The sequence below is a fragment of the Gymnodraco acuticeps genome, unplaced genomic scaffold (assembly GCF_902827175.1).
Source record: "Gymnodraco acuticeps unplaced genomic scaffold, fGymAcu1.1, whole genome shotgun sequence".
NCBI classification, from domain to species: Eukaryota; Metazoa; Chordata; class Actinopteri; order Perciformes; family Bathydraconidae; genus Gymnodraco; species Gymnodraco acuticeps.
The window spans coordinates 3,495,452-3,512,773 of NW_022990501.1; the positions used below are offsets into that span (position 1 = coordinate 3,495,452).

At 40.0% G+C, this 17,322-nt stretch overlaps 1 protein-coding gene across 10 annotated transcripts in view; it reads left to right on the top strand.

The window, feature by feature from the left end:
- The window catches only part of msi2b (musashi RNA-binding protein 2b), a 321,629-nt gene that overhangs the window by 64,768 nt on the left and 239,539 nt on the right, over positions 1-17,322 (top strand). The window lies entirely within an intron of this gene.

The following is a 17,322-nucleotide window of genomic DNA, read 5'->3' on the forward strand; positions in this document are numbered from 1 at the left end:
TTCATGTAATAGTACACAGTTTTGTATGTTTGTAAATGTTCCCAAACATACCTAGAAGGTATACTTTTCATCCAATTTTAATCACAGAAACAACAAAACACAATCTGCTACTGTAATTTCTAAAAGCTCCACGACAATTTCATACACTGTTAGACAAAGAAAAGACAGTGTAAATGAGCTGTGCACGGCGCATGCGTGTCGACATAACACTCTGTGTAACTCCTCCTCGCCACAAGACCCAGACAAACCGATAAAGCTTGTCACACGTGGCTGATGCCTGTCATGTCGGTTTTTCCCTGCATGCTACCCCAGCATCAATTAGGCCCAGATACTGCAGCTTATAGATCCGTATCTTTCTATATCTGTCCCCGGGACCCTGAGGCCAGGCCCGCAGTGGGGACACATTGCTCGGTTGGATAGTGTTGCACAGGGGGACAGAGGCGTCAGACCTATTATTGTGCAATGTGTTTATTTTTTATTTTTGTGTGTGTCCTTTGGCAAGAAAAAGGATGTTTAGCTTATGGGCATAACTGCCATGAAGCATCGCTATATAGCGTTGTGTTTCCAGGTGTGCAACTTGACAAGCTGAATTACATCTGAACTGCATTGAGCACCTTTTTTGAAGTACATTTGAAAAACTCAAAACATTTTTACATTTTCAGCTTTGAGAAAACAAGGAGACCCGTGTGTTCCGGATGCAACACCCTACTGTCTTTAGTGGTTTAAATAAAAGAAGAATTACAGATTATGATGGATTGGGATATTAAAAAAGCAAGCCTTTTCTCTTTATCTACAACAGCGAGCCGTTGACAGTCATTTCTTCTCACTATATTATTATTAGCATTGTTAGATGGAAGCTGAATATCAAGTTAATGTCACTGGTCTTGTGTGCTTCATAATACCATTAACAAAAGAGAGCCCGGAGGAATGTGGGACCGGGATTGCATCTATTAATGCAGAGTGTAACGCACATATGCCTGTGCACTGGGAGCATGTATGCTCAGATACTTACTGATATGTGCCTGCAGCCTAGCTGTAAAATGCATTATTTGTAAAAGCATATATTTATATATATCAACATTATATATTTTCAGAACAAGTAACATGTAACACATCCTTATTTGCAGCCTGTCATTATTTGATGTCCTTTGCTGCCTTTAAGCATCTTGTCTCTCACATATGTGCTGTATAGGTGCTTCTTTGAAGTGCACTCTCAGCCTGACGCATGTTGTACGGTGCATACATACATAGATCCATTAAACCAGTCATTACATTTATTTCAATCCACCTGTTACTAACTAACAAAACATCTTTAAAATGTCTCTCGTCTGAGGTAGTAATCATAGTGTTTAGTTGAAAGCACAAGGCAACAATAGGAGACATTTAGCAAATAAGTGATTACGTGTTCTGCTGAAGAGATTACAAAAACATTTTGTTTGATGTAACCTTCCTCACATGAAAAGGAGAAACATGTCAATCCAGTTTTCCAATTTTTTTTCACCATTTTAAGTCGTTCTATTTTAGTACTATCTTGTTGCGCCTGTTTTCCGATGTGAAAAATGGCGCCACCTTCGGCTTTCTTCCATTAAAAACTAATTGAATTATCACATTACAGTAATAGATTAAAACAGGCATTCTTTTGCCGGTATTTTTGACAAAATGTGTTAAAATCTACAATACATTTGGTTGGGAACCTGAACATATGGGTTATTCTGTTTCGTAATGTTAAAGATATCTGAGACGAGTTTCCCCCAAAATCCCAAATAACAAGTTTCAGTAACAAAAACATATTTTTTTGTGCTTTCCATTTTTGTCTTTTTCTTTCTCTCTCCTCCACCAGCTGTCCCTGCATCCTCAAAGTTCACATTGGGTAGGGTCTTGTGCTGTCAGGCAACTTCTGGTTTGTTCTGCTGTTTAGCTCCTTGGGCTGAAACAAACACACATGTGCCCTTGCACACACACAAAAGCATAGAGAGAGGCCTGCGCTGTGCACTGCTGCAACATCTTACTGATGACTTTGTACAGCCAACAGCAAAGTGTCACTTTCCTTCGATTCGCTAATTTGCATTGGTTCCCTTTCGCAACATGATTCTGGGGTATTGGTGCCTACAAGCTGAATGTCAGTGTCTCATCTCAGCATACACACATTCCCCTGATGTAGTATGTCATGTATACTCCAGGACATCTCTAGCATTTGATAATACCCCTGATAGTTCCCTATCAAAATTTCAAATTGCATTTTACTTAATCAAATACCACCCTGCATATGCCAAATATGTCATCCTGCATTACAAACATTACCATCTATGTACCTTAAAGACTATGTGAAAATATTTTATTCTGAAGCTGTGAATTTTCTCAATATAGAGAATGGTGTTAAGGCTCTTGCGTTGTGACTAAAAAGCTGATTAAATTGTAAAATGCATTGAAATGTGGTGTCGCAAAAAATGTCCTATTGTTGTGGATTTGGCAGCAGCAGTAGACCGAGTCGTATAGGTGATCTGCCACGGCCTCATCTAATCTGATTTGCATGCCAGAGAGAATTATGTAATTGGCATTTATGCAGAACAAAGAAGGATCAGCTCATGGAAGAGAAGGGTTTTCATGTAGAACTGTGTGTCTAAGCCTGTTTTCTGCAGCTCTGTGCTGCCTACGGTTGGCTATTGCTCTCACAGACAAGACATGACTGTTGTGTGGAAGCGTTTGAATGCATGTGTTGTATTAGTGCATGACGAGCTGGCACATGCCCAGCGACAAGGGTGATGTATTGGAAGTTTACCAGATCTGTCACATATGCAGGGGTGCACATCACTTTTTTGCCCTGGTTCTCAAAGGAGCACCTGGAGATGTTGCTTGGTGCTCATCCTTAAAATGAAATAAACCGTAACTTTTGAGGGGGTGTTGACTTTATTTGCCAGACACACGGTACTGAACACACACACTGAGGTGAACACAGAACACACATGCAGAGGTGAACACAAGACAACATTAGCACGACCAGTAATCCTACAAGCTGTCATCACTACCCTCCTCACTGTCTTCCTCTCTGTCAGACATGGTAGCTGATGATGTAGGCCTACTTCTTCCTCTCTGGTTGAGTCTGCGATTAGCTGCTGGTTTTGGGTCGAAAGTCTCTGTTGTCATCTTAGACAAGTGGATGTAATCAAATAACTATGTGAACATAAACAATAACCTACCATAGCCAATAACAAATTAATGTAACTTATTTTATTTTTGTTGTTCATTCATATCTTATTTTACCTTAACATTTATTTATTTATGCATTTTTTTTTAATCTCCAGTTTTAAAGGATATTTTTGGTTACTGTCCTATAGTATACATTGGAATGATTTAAAACCTGTTTATCCCAATAATTATAAAGGAGTGCCTTGGAAATATGTGTTTACATAAATTGTGACCAAACCGTTTGAGACCCACTGAGATAACTTAGACTAAAGTGAACTATCTAAACACTCAAGAGTCCTTTACCTCACTGAGCTGTAGTTATCAGTCTGACTGGAGAGAACTCTCCCTCCACATTATTGTAACATCTTCTTCTTATATCCGTTAGAGCAGCTAGCACGGCACCAGATTCTAATAACAACAGCGCTGGTACCGGTGCACCCTCCCTCTCTCCCTCGCATTTTGGCTGTGAGCTGCGGGCGCCAGATAAGCCAACATCCCCCATTTTCATCACTTACAGCGCCCATCGTACAGGGCAAATGAAACGTGTAACCGGGGTGAAAAGGGTGTTACATTTACTTAATTATGAATGTTCAAAATGTTTGTTTCCCTCCCAGAACTGCCAGCGCAGCACCTCCACAGATCTGACGCCCTAGGCGAACATCTAGCCAGAGCTACGGGCCGACCCTGAGTTCATATCATGGTTCATATGCAACTCGCAAATATCTTTCTCTTTCTCTCTCTCTCTCTCTCTCTCTCTCTCTCTCTCTCTCTCCTCTCTCTCTCTCTCTCTCTCTCTCTCTCTCTCTCTCTCTCTCTCTCTCTCTCTCTCTCTCTCTCTCTCTCTCTCCTCTCTCCTCTCTCCTCTCTCCTCTCTCCTCTCTCCTCTCTCCTCTATTTTCTCTTCTCCCTTCTTTCTCTCTCTCAATGTTGCTACGCAAATGCGCTTTGTTTCAAATGACCCGGTGCTTTTTTTGGTGCGCAGGTGCGCATGCGCACCTGCGCACCAGTTATGTGCAGCCCTGCACATATGCTACTGTACATTTATGAAACTTTCAACTCTGGTGTAATTATTATGTACCAGTCTCAAGACTCAGCACTGTAGTAGTAAGCAGCGGTAAGCTGAACCACATGTAGGTTAGAAAAGTATATTTTGGCTCTGAGACATGCTGTCGACATGACTCATTTGCATTGTGTTCAGGATATTTAACTATTTTAAAAGGCATATTAAAGCCCAGGGCAAAACCTCGCGTCACAGAACAAACGCTGTGTTATTTTGACCTGTTCTCACAATTAAGCCTAAGGCTAACCTTAGCTGCGAGCAAAAGTGACAATTATTTTTAGCTCGAGGCCTACTGTTGAAATTAATAAAATAATGACTGGAGAATTGATAGACCTATTTTGGGCCCAGGTTTACATTAGAGAGCTTGTGCCCTCTGCATGTCTCGGGATCAGAACAGTCTGATTATCCTATAAGTCACAATGCACATGCTCCAGAGAGATGCGCCTTCAAAATCAAGAGTGCATTAAAGGGGCCCTGTGGAGTTTTCTTGTAAACAAACAAAAGTTATATTTATGTTTATCCGTCCCTGTGCACCCCTCTGCGTGTGCACGAGATAAACAAAACAGGGACCCACTCTGAGAGAAGACGGCTCCATAGAGGTCTTCAACTCCACGGGGTAGCTTTTAAGAAAGGATTTGTTTAATTTGGAGACAATTTCCTCAAACTTTATAGCAACTTGACATAACTTTTGGTAATAACTCAGGAAATTACAAGCTAATGGTTGTTTGAATAAGTTGTGGTACTCTCAACACGTATTTGTTTAGCAGTATCTTTTATATAGGACTTGTTTGACATCTTCGTAGATTCATCTTCTCACATGCATTTCCAAACATTTGGACTACCTATGCTGTAAAATGTATTATCTCTAGTGTTTCTACTGTAGGCTATTTTTATTATATGTACAGCGCTTTGGCTCGACCAAAAATTGTTTATAAATGTGCTATATAAATAAAACTTGATTTGATTTATATATATATATATATATATATATATATCAGTTTCTGAACAGACATGTTTATCATAGTTATTGTTATTGTGAGAACAATGATCTTCCTCTAGGCTATGCAAACATGTCATTGTGGGAGGTTTGGAAGGACACTGCCACTCAAAAGGGACATCTGTGCCCCTGAAAGAAATGTGCATGAATAACATTAAAATGTATATAACACAAAGTTCAAAACTGTCTGCTTCAAAATGAATGGGTTAACAATATGCCTCTGTTACCTGACAGTAATGTAATAATCTGTAATGAATTTCATATTTTCTATCACATTTCTTATGCAAACGGAAATGAAATTCATTAAATAGACTCCTCTGGAAATGAAATGAGAAAGTTAGAAGTTGTAAGACAGGAGCTTACTTTTAAAGATGATAACCAAATCATTCTTTATAACTATGTTCTGCTTTTAGCAGCATGCACAGTACCTGAGGTTGATGTTTTTTGATGTAAACAATGGATAACAAGTTTATAAAGCAACCTTAAAAAAGGTCTTGTATAAAGAGCCTTCAAACCCCTTTTATCATGTCAAGACAGGAGATGTAATATAAAGAGTGCAGAAGTCCTCCGTAAAGGGGTCTGGTTGGATGGATGGGTGCAGCACCGTCCAACTTCCTTACTTATGTAACAGCATTTCCATCATTATTTTATTCAAAATGTTAATGTAAGTAACTTGATTCTCAAGCAACGGCACATCCTTTGTTATTTTTACCCAAACATTGACTATTGCTTAACTTTCTCAACATTATTTAACCAAACTGGTGACTTATATGCTAGGCAACTAATCTTTTTACTTTCACTTCAGTAGTTGTTTTGAACTTTTCCTAAACCGAACCAAGTAGATTTGTTGCTTTCAAAGGCTCTGCACTGCAGGGGCTCGTACATACAAGTTATGAGTCGTGTTGCTAGACGATAGTCCACACAAAAAATGCTAAAATAACTTTTCGTGACATATCATACGAACCATGATCCACTTTGGTTGCATTGATCAATGAATCGGGATGTCGACCCCAGCTTCCTGCTGGGTAGCTAGCGTAATACAATTTATTATCCATACTAGCCACTTCCCATTTGTTCAAAGCTTTTGCAGTGCTGGGTATTCGTTAAGTAAGGGATAACATGCAGCAAATTCAAATGATTGTATTGTTTCCTATAAGAACAAATAGTCTGTTCTACTGCCTTCCATCGGCTTGAAGTGCAGCTCAATGTAACTTAAAATGACGGCAGCACTGATCGAAGTTTTCTGTAACTGTCCAAGTCAGTTCACATTTTCTTTTCCATTAACCAGTCTTTAAACACTGCCAGAGCCCATACAGTGTTCCCTTAAGTGTTTACTTCCTGTCTGTCTTCTTCCGCTGATTTCTCTGTCCTCCGGAGTCTTTTAACCTCTTCCCTTCCCTCGTGTTGTTTTTTAGTCTTATTCTCTTTTTCTTTTATTGCTTATGCCATAATGCATCCACATTTTCCTGCTTTCCACAAATGTGGAAATTAATATTCCAAAAATATTTCTTAGTGTTTTCTGTAAGAATAATTTAGGCAATAATATATGGCTCTTGATCAGAGCGTCCTTAGCAATGGTCTGCTATCCTTAGAAACGGCCTGCTATCAAGAAAGAACTGACCGCTTAGTGTCCAAATTGACCAATCAGATTCGAGTATTGATCAAAACCATCAATCAAATCAAAAAATATGTATATATCACAAATTACTCATTGTCTTAGCAGGTTTTACAGTGTGTCAAAGTTGTCTAATAGATATGATTTTGCATTTTCTTTTACTCGAAGAAAAAGTCAAACCCTCAGTCATGAATCCGGATTGATAAACTGGAGAACTGTGCTGAGTAACACCTGGAACCCCCTCAAATCTGGAACATGGCCCAGGGCTATATCCTCCCGTCTTGAGCGTGAGACTCATGCTATGGACTCTAATCTGACACACACACCCCAACCCTCGTATTTCTCACGCTTGAATTGTTGACGTGTGTTTTGTCGGTACAAACGGAGTCAGACGCCGGACTACAGCTGGAGTTTAACCCGACGGACGACGAGCTGTCAGATGCAGAGCGGGTTGTTATGAGTCTGTCTGGGTCCTCCGGTTGCCTGCTCCATCACGTGCGCTGATGTAAATGACGTCGCGCTGCACAGCTGAGAAGGCACAGACAGGGAGAGAAAGAGGTGACAGAGAAACAGTGTATTCTGAAATAAGAATCGTTCATCTGTGGGAGCATTGCAGTTGCCCTGGCTCCATTTTCTAAAGGTCAAAATATTTGCAGGACATGAAGACTAATTTTCTCACTGAATCGGAGAAGCAAAGGTAGCGAAAGATCAGAGTGGCTCTAATAAGCTTTTATGACCCTGTGAAATTGGTGCTTTATTCTCATTTGTTTAAATATTACTGGATCTCAGCTCTCACTGTAGCTGCGAACATTTTAATGACCGAGGAGAGAATCCGTCTGCAAAAGCACTTTGTTAACACTTTTGTTATAATCTATATTGAAACCTAATTTTCTCCAATTAAAAACAAACCTTTATTTTCACCCCAGCAAGAACACTTCTTTTGTATTTCACTTTAATTTAAATAAAATATATTTTTACTGTGTAAACTTAAAAAAAATAGACTTACAGAAAAGCAGTATGAATGAAACATCCTTTTTTTCTTGACATATGTAGCAGTTGGATTACGCACTCATCCTGAATATTTTATTACAAAGGCACTACAACCATGCAAAGCTTTTTTCAATATTTTGAAATTGTATTGTGGGTTTAAAAATGGTAGTTTCCTTTAAAACATTGAGCAGCTGTTATGAAATAGAGGCGTAGAACTAGAAAAAAAGAGTGACTGTTGAAGAAAGGTGCGCCAAACTTTGAAGTCAATGACTTGACTTGGATGCAACAGATGGACAGACAATTGTAAACTGAGATGCTCGCCAAAAAAAACAGACTAAAGGATCATGGAATTAGGGCTGCAACAAACGACTAATTTGATAATCGATTAATGAAATGATTAATGGACTATTCAGACTATTACTGTACGCCTTGCACAATTTCTCAAACGCTCTTATTTAGCCATCAACTTTTAGATTTAGCTTGAGGTTGTTTTAGGCATGTGGAAACTAACAATGAAGACAATAAAGATGAATACTTGATTAAAAAATACATATATTATTAAATTAACTAAACACATTTTGAACAAAATTAACACTGCTTTTTATTTTTATAAATAGGCTACATAACATTTCACATCAAAAGAAACAACAGTGCAAATACAAATCGTATTAAATAATGTGATGACAGAACTTTAAACAGAATAGCTACAAAATAAATAACTCAGTTACCTCTAATCATTAACCCATGTTTGTATCATTGAGTTAACTGCGTGTGTTGCTGCTAGCATACATAACACCTGACGTGGAAACGTTACTCGTGGATGGAGCTACAGAGCTGCTAGAAAGACAGTGGAACCCGGTGCATTCCTCCGTCTGGATGTGGAGCACTTTTGATAAATGTTTAGACAAATTGCTCGTGTTACCGCCCTTACATGCTAAACTCTTATTGCACTTTTGGCAACGAGCATCGAGACGGGTAAAGTTTAACCTCACCTCGGAGCACGTTCTCTCCGCCATCTCCTCCGTGTGTTGCTGCATGTAGCAGCTGCGTATGTGTAAACTGCCCCGCCCCCTCGCACACAGACGGGGGAGAGAAAGATCTCTCTTCTGGATTGGAAAGATCGAAAATACACCATAGACGCATTTTTTTGTCTTTTTGCATATTATAAACGAGTTGGCGACACTAAGACTGCGATATAATGCTTATGTAGCAATAATACATGACCTATCTTTTTTTAAATGTCTCCAGTACCGATAAAAACACCAATAACGTTGGAGCTTAACGGAACGTAAAACACCAACGAATCGACGACTGAATTAGTTGGCAATTTATTTGGTCAGATTTGAATAGATTAAGTCGATTAGTTGTTGCACCCCTACATGGGATTAGTGACCTGATGTCTTGAGCAGGACCTGAAGTCCTATTCTATTAAATTACTAAATATTATTTTAATTAAACTATGGATAGATTTGGAAATGCAGATTATGCACCATTTGCTGGTTATTTTTAAATGTCTCATACAAAATGCGTCAAACACATTTTCCTGTCACCATATTTGCACTTTATTGAATGTTCTTTTGTTCATCGCATCCTAAATCAGTATTTTGACTTGTTTTAAGTATCAAATGAACCCCTCTCCTCCTCAGTGCAGGCATTTGTTGCCGTGCACATCTCAGGCCAGAGGCACGGCGGCTATCAACCGGTGTTGATCCGTTACTGCTTTTTGAAATGCTGAGCTGTCAGCAGGGGCCAGGTGAGGCAGTTTGTTCTGCTCACCACTCAATGGACATGTTTCATTGGCACCTCGCTGGAGGTCAGCAGTAAGTGACGGCCAGAGCGGTGGGGGTCAGGCCTGCTGCCCGGCTTTAGCTGGAGAGAGTGAATTACACTGTAGGTGGGGCAGGTGGGCTGAGCCAAGGCTGGGGGCTCCGATTGTGGCCCAGCATCATGTTATAGGTGTGTGTGCAGAAATCCATTTGACCATAGTGTCACACAGCTTAATTTATACGCCTGATGTGTAAGAGCTGCTTTGAAAAACCAGCAATTCCCCCCTTTTTTCTTCCCCTCGCAGACTCTTCAACCAATAACTATTCCGTAGGGTACCTCAGTGGAGTGATGGAGTTGGAAGAAGATGTATCATTGAAGGATTAGGACTAGAGCTCATCAAAGAAAATAGACTGGTCAGTGTGACATGCCACTTTAAAGCGGCTGAATATTTTAAGAGGGCCCTCTTCCTCATAGGAAATGAATAACAGACACAGAGTGGAGAGCAGGAGGCTTTTGTTTGTTTCTGCCACCGCTCAGGGGCAGAGATGTGAGATGTGGAGTGGGTTGTTAGCGAGTGAGGCAGTTGAGGCCTATTTTCACCGCAGCTGAGGCCTCCACTAGCCACAAGCAGTTTATATAATTTCAGAGATGAGAGAACAAAATATCCTCTGCCGCACAAAGTAAGATTTAACTTCTCCTCCTCTCAGCTTTTCTCCCCCCGTCAGCACTTCCTAGGTGCATCAAGGACAGTACAAGGCATTGCAGCATCGCCACACACCGACAGGCACAGTGCGACAGAGTGTCAACATTCCCCTTTTACATGACATCTAGTCAGGATCATTGTGCTTGCTCTACCATGCATCAGCTCCCGCTAAACGATGGTGTATTGTGGGGTGGGCGGATGTGTGTCCAGGTAACTGGACGCTGGCCGCTCAGGATTTCCCGGGGAGCTTTCCACGCCATGAAGAATGACTTAGTCGAGCCCCGCTGCTGAGCTCTCCTGAGCACGCTTAAGAGCTGAGAATTATTCCACTCATTTCTAGGTTCCCGTGAAGCATGACAAAAAAACTTGAGTGCTTCATGCTTCGCCCAATTCCCCTCCTGAGAGGAGACGAGAGGGGTTTAGAAGTCGTTCAGCAAACACTCGACATGATGAACATTAATTACATCAATTACGTGGACCACAACCATCTTCTGGGGTGACTAAAAACAGGGTGAAAAATGTGTTGACAAAGCACAACAATGAACTGGAAGAGATGCTGTATGTTTTAGGTAGCTGCCACACTAGCAGACTGATACAGAAAAACACAATATTTACTGTAAAATGCAATGACTAAACCTCTATACAAAATTATTCATTGTTGATGACTATTTATATAATTTACTGTCTACTAGAGATGGGTCTTGTATAATAGTTTTTAAATGTATTCAATAGTCAATACAATTTGTTTTTAATGTCTATAATATAGAGCATATGAGTGTAGCCATATTGAGCGTAGTGGTGTTAGAGCAAATAATGGTACAATAGTGTCCAATTAATATCAAATATAATTTTTACTCAAAGGTCCCATGTCATGGTCATTTCTACTGATCATAATTCCATTGTTGAGGTCTACTAAAATATATTTATATTGTGCAATTTTCCAAACTCACATTGGTTTCTCATATAGCATCTCTGTGTAGTATTCACTCTCTGTCATACACGCCTTGTTGGAGCTCCTGTCCCCGCCTCCCTATGAGCTCAGTGGCCGTCTGCGAGACAGCGAGACACCGCGTAACCCAGCTGGAAACCAGCCCGAACACACACCCGCAGCCTGGCTGGGAGTTTGTGTGTGTGCTCACACACCGACACACAGCCTCGCCGCGTCCCGCCGTCTCAGGGAGGAGAAATCGGCGGAGCTGCAGCTGAGAAAAGATTGAGTGTGTGTTTGTGTGAGGAAGTCCGCGGATTGGTCCATTTGGACCAATCCGCGGACTTCACGTAACGGCTCCACGGATTGGTCCATCTGGAGCAATGGGTCCATTTCGGTATGGGCACGTCACTGTACCCACGAAGAAAACAATGGAGAAAGAGAAATCCCCAACGAGGCGTTCTGGGGCAGCACAGACAGGTCTTTTCTGTGTTAGAGTTTTACTCGCTACAGGGTGTACTTTGAGGGTTTGTGACTCTGTAGACCGTTTACATGTGTAAAAACCTTCATAACACACAAGGGGACGGGTCATAACCGGAAAAGCATGACATGGGACCTTTAAAATTGTATTTATTACTGTCATATTTAGTTATATTTGTATTTATTTAGTTGAGCTATGTAAATGTAGGGCACAATTAAACAGAAATTGATGGGTCAACGTCATTTGTTGGTATGTGCGTATTCACTTTTAAGTACCTGCTATAAACGTATTCAAGCTTGGCTATATTGTATCCACAAAAGTGTTATATTATAAAAGGGGTCCAGTTCTTAAGCAGATTAACACACTATGCTGTACTTTTTTAGTACATTTAACACATTAAAGGTGGGGTAGGTAATTTTGGAGAAACCAGCTCGAGTGTGCTAGAATTTGAAAATACACAGCCGGAAGAAATCTGCCACTTCCTCACAGAGCCCCTCCTCCAACACACACGAACGCGCACATGACCAATGAGGGCACGAGATAAGTTTGTGCACAGATGGAAGGCTGACAGGCAGGTAGGCCATCCAATCAGTCGTGCTTTTTACAGCGCTACGGCTTCCACAGATGACATTTCTTTATGGATTTTTTGTCAAAGCACTTCAGATATTCATTGCTATCGGGATGTTGAGAGCATTCCATGGAATATAACAACAAGTGTATCTCGAGCCTGTTTCTCAAACTTACCTACCCCACCTTTAAGTCCATTTATTTTATTTTGAAGTAGGGTACAGTATGTGTCCATGTCCTTTGACTCGAGTTCATGGTTCTCAGTGTCAAAGATAACTCGAATATAAACTGTACATATTTGGAATCAAACAGGAAGTGGAATTTTCCATATTTTGAAATATGCATAATAAACATAGAGCGTTTTATGGAATACCTGCCGTGTTTGGGATCCGCTAATGGCAAGTTGTATTCATGTTCCTGAAGATACTGAATGCCTAATGACCTTGGTAGCCATGCATAATGATGCACACTTAGCGTTTATTTTTGGAACACAATGAACCGCATAATTAACTTTGTAGTAGAATGAATTGTGTTTCCATCATCTTGGCAGTTGCCTGGAGTTTGTTTTACTTATAAATGATTAACAAGGTTGCATTCAGTTAGTCATATGTGGCCACATTTATATTCAGACAACAATGCCGCCGCTGCCAGTGTGAGTAAAAGTCTGCTTAAACCAGTTACATGATTAATTATGGCTGCGACTAACGATTATTTTCATCATTGATTCATCTGCCAGTTATTTTCCCAACTAATCGATACATCAATCAATCAATTAATATTTTTTGTCTATAAAATGTTATAACAAATATTCTTCACAATTTCCCAGAGCTCAAGGTGACATATTCAAATAGCTTGTTTTTTATTGTGGTGAAGATATTCTGATTATGAGAATATGAAATAGAAGCACATTTAGGATGCTGGTATAAGAAAGAGTTGCATTTCAGCTTGAACAGTGACTTGATTTTTAAAAAACCTTTAGTTTGTTTCTCTCTTTTATCGACTACCTATCATGTGTTCAGCTTTAGAATCAACTTTTGTCTTAAACTTTGACAATGTAACTATATTATTTAAAGAGGTCCTGTGTTACGGTTACTGTACGGTAATTGCTCCAATGGCAACCTGGTGTGACTTTTCTCAAGAACTGTAACAATAGTACAAAAACACACTGTCAATATTTTGTAGAGCTGTTTGTTTTGAACAAAAACGCCTTCTGGATATCAGTGATATCATGCTCTTGACACTCTTTGTAACCAGTTGTGCTCTATTGCATGGCATTCTGAATTGGACTTTAAAAGTAGAACAATGTTTGAAAGAAATATGAATGAAGTTATCATACTCTACCACTATTTAATTAAAGTATATCCAGAGTTGAATGGATTTCAATCAATTTAATGTTACACAAACCTAAAATATTTTTAAGAAAGTGCTTTTTATTGTGCTCTGTTCGTGTAGGGTCAGCATTCATCAGAGGGTGTACTTTTTGACATTTTCCTCCAAAATTCAAATGTTGCTTCCATTATTGGTCAGATTCTGTATGTGTTGCATCGAGGAAATCATCATTTTTTTGTACTACTTTTCTTTACCTTAATCGTTCATTTTTTAAATAGTCAATGATATGTTTTGTCTTCCGACTAACTGTTCTGTTGCCTAAGTGCTGGGTTGTTTACCATCGTTGCTCGGTTTGTTCAGTATGACCTAAAATTAAAGACTCATTACGTTAGCTGGAATAAAGAAAGAAATGGAGTTCGACAACGGAGAATGTCCCTGTCAGGGTTAAGTTGGTTATATTTGAAACTGTGATATTCCTGCCTGAACATGGCCTTACCATCTCCTGTTTATCTCTTCCTCCTTTTGTTATCATGTCACTCCACATTTCCAAATACGTTGGTTCCAGGACCATTAGCCACATTTTTCCCAATGTTTTCCCTACAATATGTGTGTGTGTAAGAGAGAGGGAGGTAAGGTGTGTAGTTGGAGGACATTGTCACAAAAAGCCATTATTGTAATTGGAAGTTAAAATCCCATTTATTTCCCCCTCTAGTACTGTCAGTAGTAAGACCGGGGTCTTGTTAGAAAAATTAACATTTGATGTTAGTGTCAAGGGTCATGCAAGGGAACATCAATTTATTGAAAAGGCTGCCACTCAAAGAGAGCCGAGGCAGAGAGATAATTTACAATAGAAAGAAAAGCTCTGTTGCACAACCACGGTCACTGGTGTTTCTTTTGCACTGAAAAGCTTAAATGTTGACTTTAATTGAATGTAATATTTCAACAGATGTCACATATCTGCATTATGTTAGTTGGAAATACATTTAATTAAAGTCAACGTTTCAGTTTTTTCAGTGTGTAATGTTGGCTTCCTGTTGTTCATTGTGTAATAATTATTTTGTTAACATTTTTGATTTCACATAGGGTGTGAAAGGAAAACCTTTAAAGTATTCTAAAAAAATACTTTTCCAAAAATAATTCTCTAAGGCTTTCCTTATACAATGCACACCTCTTCAAATCCAACTTTAGATTTTTTCCTTGGAAGGCTTGGCTCAGGTCTGCTCAGTAATGACCAATGACATGCTTTATTTGAAGCCTGGCTCTATACATTAAATGCACCTCATTTGAGTTTTTACAATTATACACAACAATGTCCTAATGTGCACATTGTAGTGAATGACTGCTTTTTCGTCTTGTTTTCTTAGTTATGTTCTCTGTATTTCATATGTTTGTGTTATGTGTAACGTTGCTGCCTTCTTGGCCAGGTCAGCATTGAAAATTAGATTTGATCTCAATGCTTTTATCTGGTTAAATAAAAAAGCTGGAGGACCAACATATTGGGAGTTCAGAGACAGAGAGAGGGCAGCAGAGACCCAAAGTAGATAGGAAGGCATATAGTTTAAAGAACACTCCAATCCTATATATAGCTTTTAAAAGCCACTGTCTCTATTGAAGGGAAGGATCCACGTTTCCACATGAGGGCCACATCTGTTCCCCCATGTTCCGTCCATACAATTACAAATAACTGACACTGAAAAATGACTGACATAGAAGTGACTAAAGTTTGCATTATTGACATACAAGTTCTGTCATTTTGAATGATTGAGCTGCTGCCCTGTTAGGCCAACACAGTTAAGTTTACACTGAAATACATTGTGGGTTTCCCTTGAGGTGTTTTCCTTTCTTTCTAGTTTAGGTGTTTTTTTATGTATTATATAACTTGTTAACATTGCAAATGCAAATTCAACTGTTTGCCTGTTTACTCGTTATTGCTGATGAGGTCAGCAGGGGTTGGCAGGAAGTTGGTTAGAACAAAGATACATCAGAGACAAACAAATCAGGAGTGCCTGAAAACGTATTGCCTCCTTTACCTTTGGCAAACTGCAATATCCAGCATATCTGAACATATTGGAATAGCAATTATATGATTATATTGTATTGTGAATGTGAATACAGTATTATGATATCGTATCATGGTGATTCCTAACACTAAGTAATAGTGGACAACAACTCCAAAGTATGCACTCCAAGGAAAGGCTTCTTAGTAATTGTAGAAACCCCCCCCCTTTTAAAAAACAAAACTATCCATTTAAAATAAAAAAAAGCTTTTTAATATTGATAGCTGATTTGTTACTATATACATTAGATATGACTTGAGGTCTTTCATATGATTTGTTCACCCTGCAAATGTCCTACTTTTGTGCAATATGAGCACACCCTAGATATTTGTATTATTAACGAGCTCTATGGATTCCCACTATTTTTGTTTTGTATTTCAAAGTACTTGCTCTAGTCAAAACAAGATTAGTTTCAGTGTTGTGCATGCTAAATAGACCTCCACGGCTACCAGAAGGCGTGCTGTGTCTCATAACCCTGGAGTGAGTTTCAGATATCCAGCCATATTCACGATATATTGTCTTGGAAATGTGTTAAATGTTCATAACGTGCTGGCTCAAACGTCCCAGATTTAGCCACAAGCAATCTAATCTAATTAGCATAATATTCATATTTCCAAAAAAGCTCTTAAGAGCCCTTCTGGCATTGTCCATTTCTCTTATTTGCCTCTTGTTGCTGTAACGTTTGCCTAATGCCCAGCCTGTGCCTGGTGATCGCATGCTGTGCTCATTGTGAATGCAGTGTGAACGCGCTGTTTGGGTATGGGCCCATGCATCTCCGGGGCCCTATAATCAGCTCTAAGCTGCGTCTATCAATCTTCATAACTGTAGTGGGTTGAGGAGGGAAGTGCAGCTAATCAGTTCTAACCGGCCCCATGTTCAGCTGCAGACTGTCACTGTTATAGCAAGGCCATATGCAAACAGCGTCCCCTCGCATGCGCGCCCCCCGCCCACATCTTGGCCGTCTCGCAGGGCCATTCCACAGATGTCCGGCTCGAGTAGAAGTCGCTTTTCCGAAAAGTGCATGTGACTTTCACTGAATAGCTGTTAGTGTAGGTTAATATAGGAGTGGTGGCCCTGCAGCGGTGGCAATCACAGCTCTGATCAGAGCTGGGCTTCAAAGACGTCTGTGCAAGTTGAAGCCAGAGTTATCATTAGCTTCTGCCCTGTGCTTGACAGCCCTTCCCACCCCCCAACTCCTTCTTCCTGTCTGTCTCTCTGCCTCTCTTATCGCACTCATTTTCTCTCCATGTGCTACTGTAATCCCGGGTCTGGCTACTTGGGCCTGTCTCTCCAAATTTGCACTAAGCATCTTTCCTTCTCTCATCTCCTTTGCCCTAATTGTATTGTAATAAGCAATTACAGATCTATTTATGCACACTAGAGCCGAGATTGGGCCACTTTCGCTTAAAAGGGCATGCAGGGGAGTGGACCGGCCCCCCATCCTCAACTTGTAGCTGCAGGACAAAGAACGCTGCTGCTAATCGCTCAGCTTTTTCTCACTGATGATCTAATCCTGCTTTACTATCTCGCTCTTTTGCTCCCATTTTCTACCGTGTGCCCTCCAAAGCAGAAGTGATTGCGCTGCTGTTTGTTGTTTATCGGCTGTGTTTTCTTTTTGTGAGTCAGATCTAATGATGCAAAT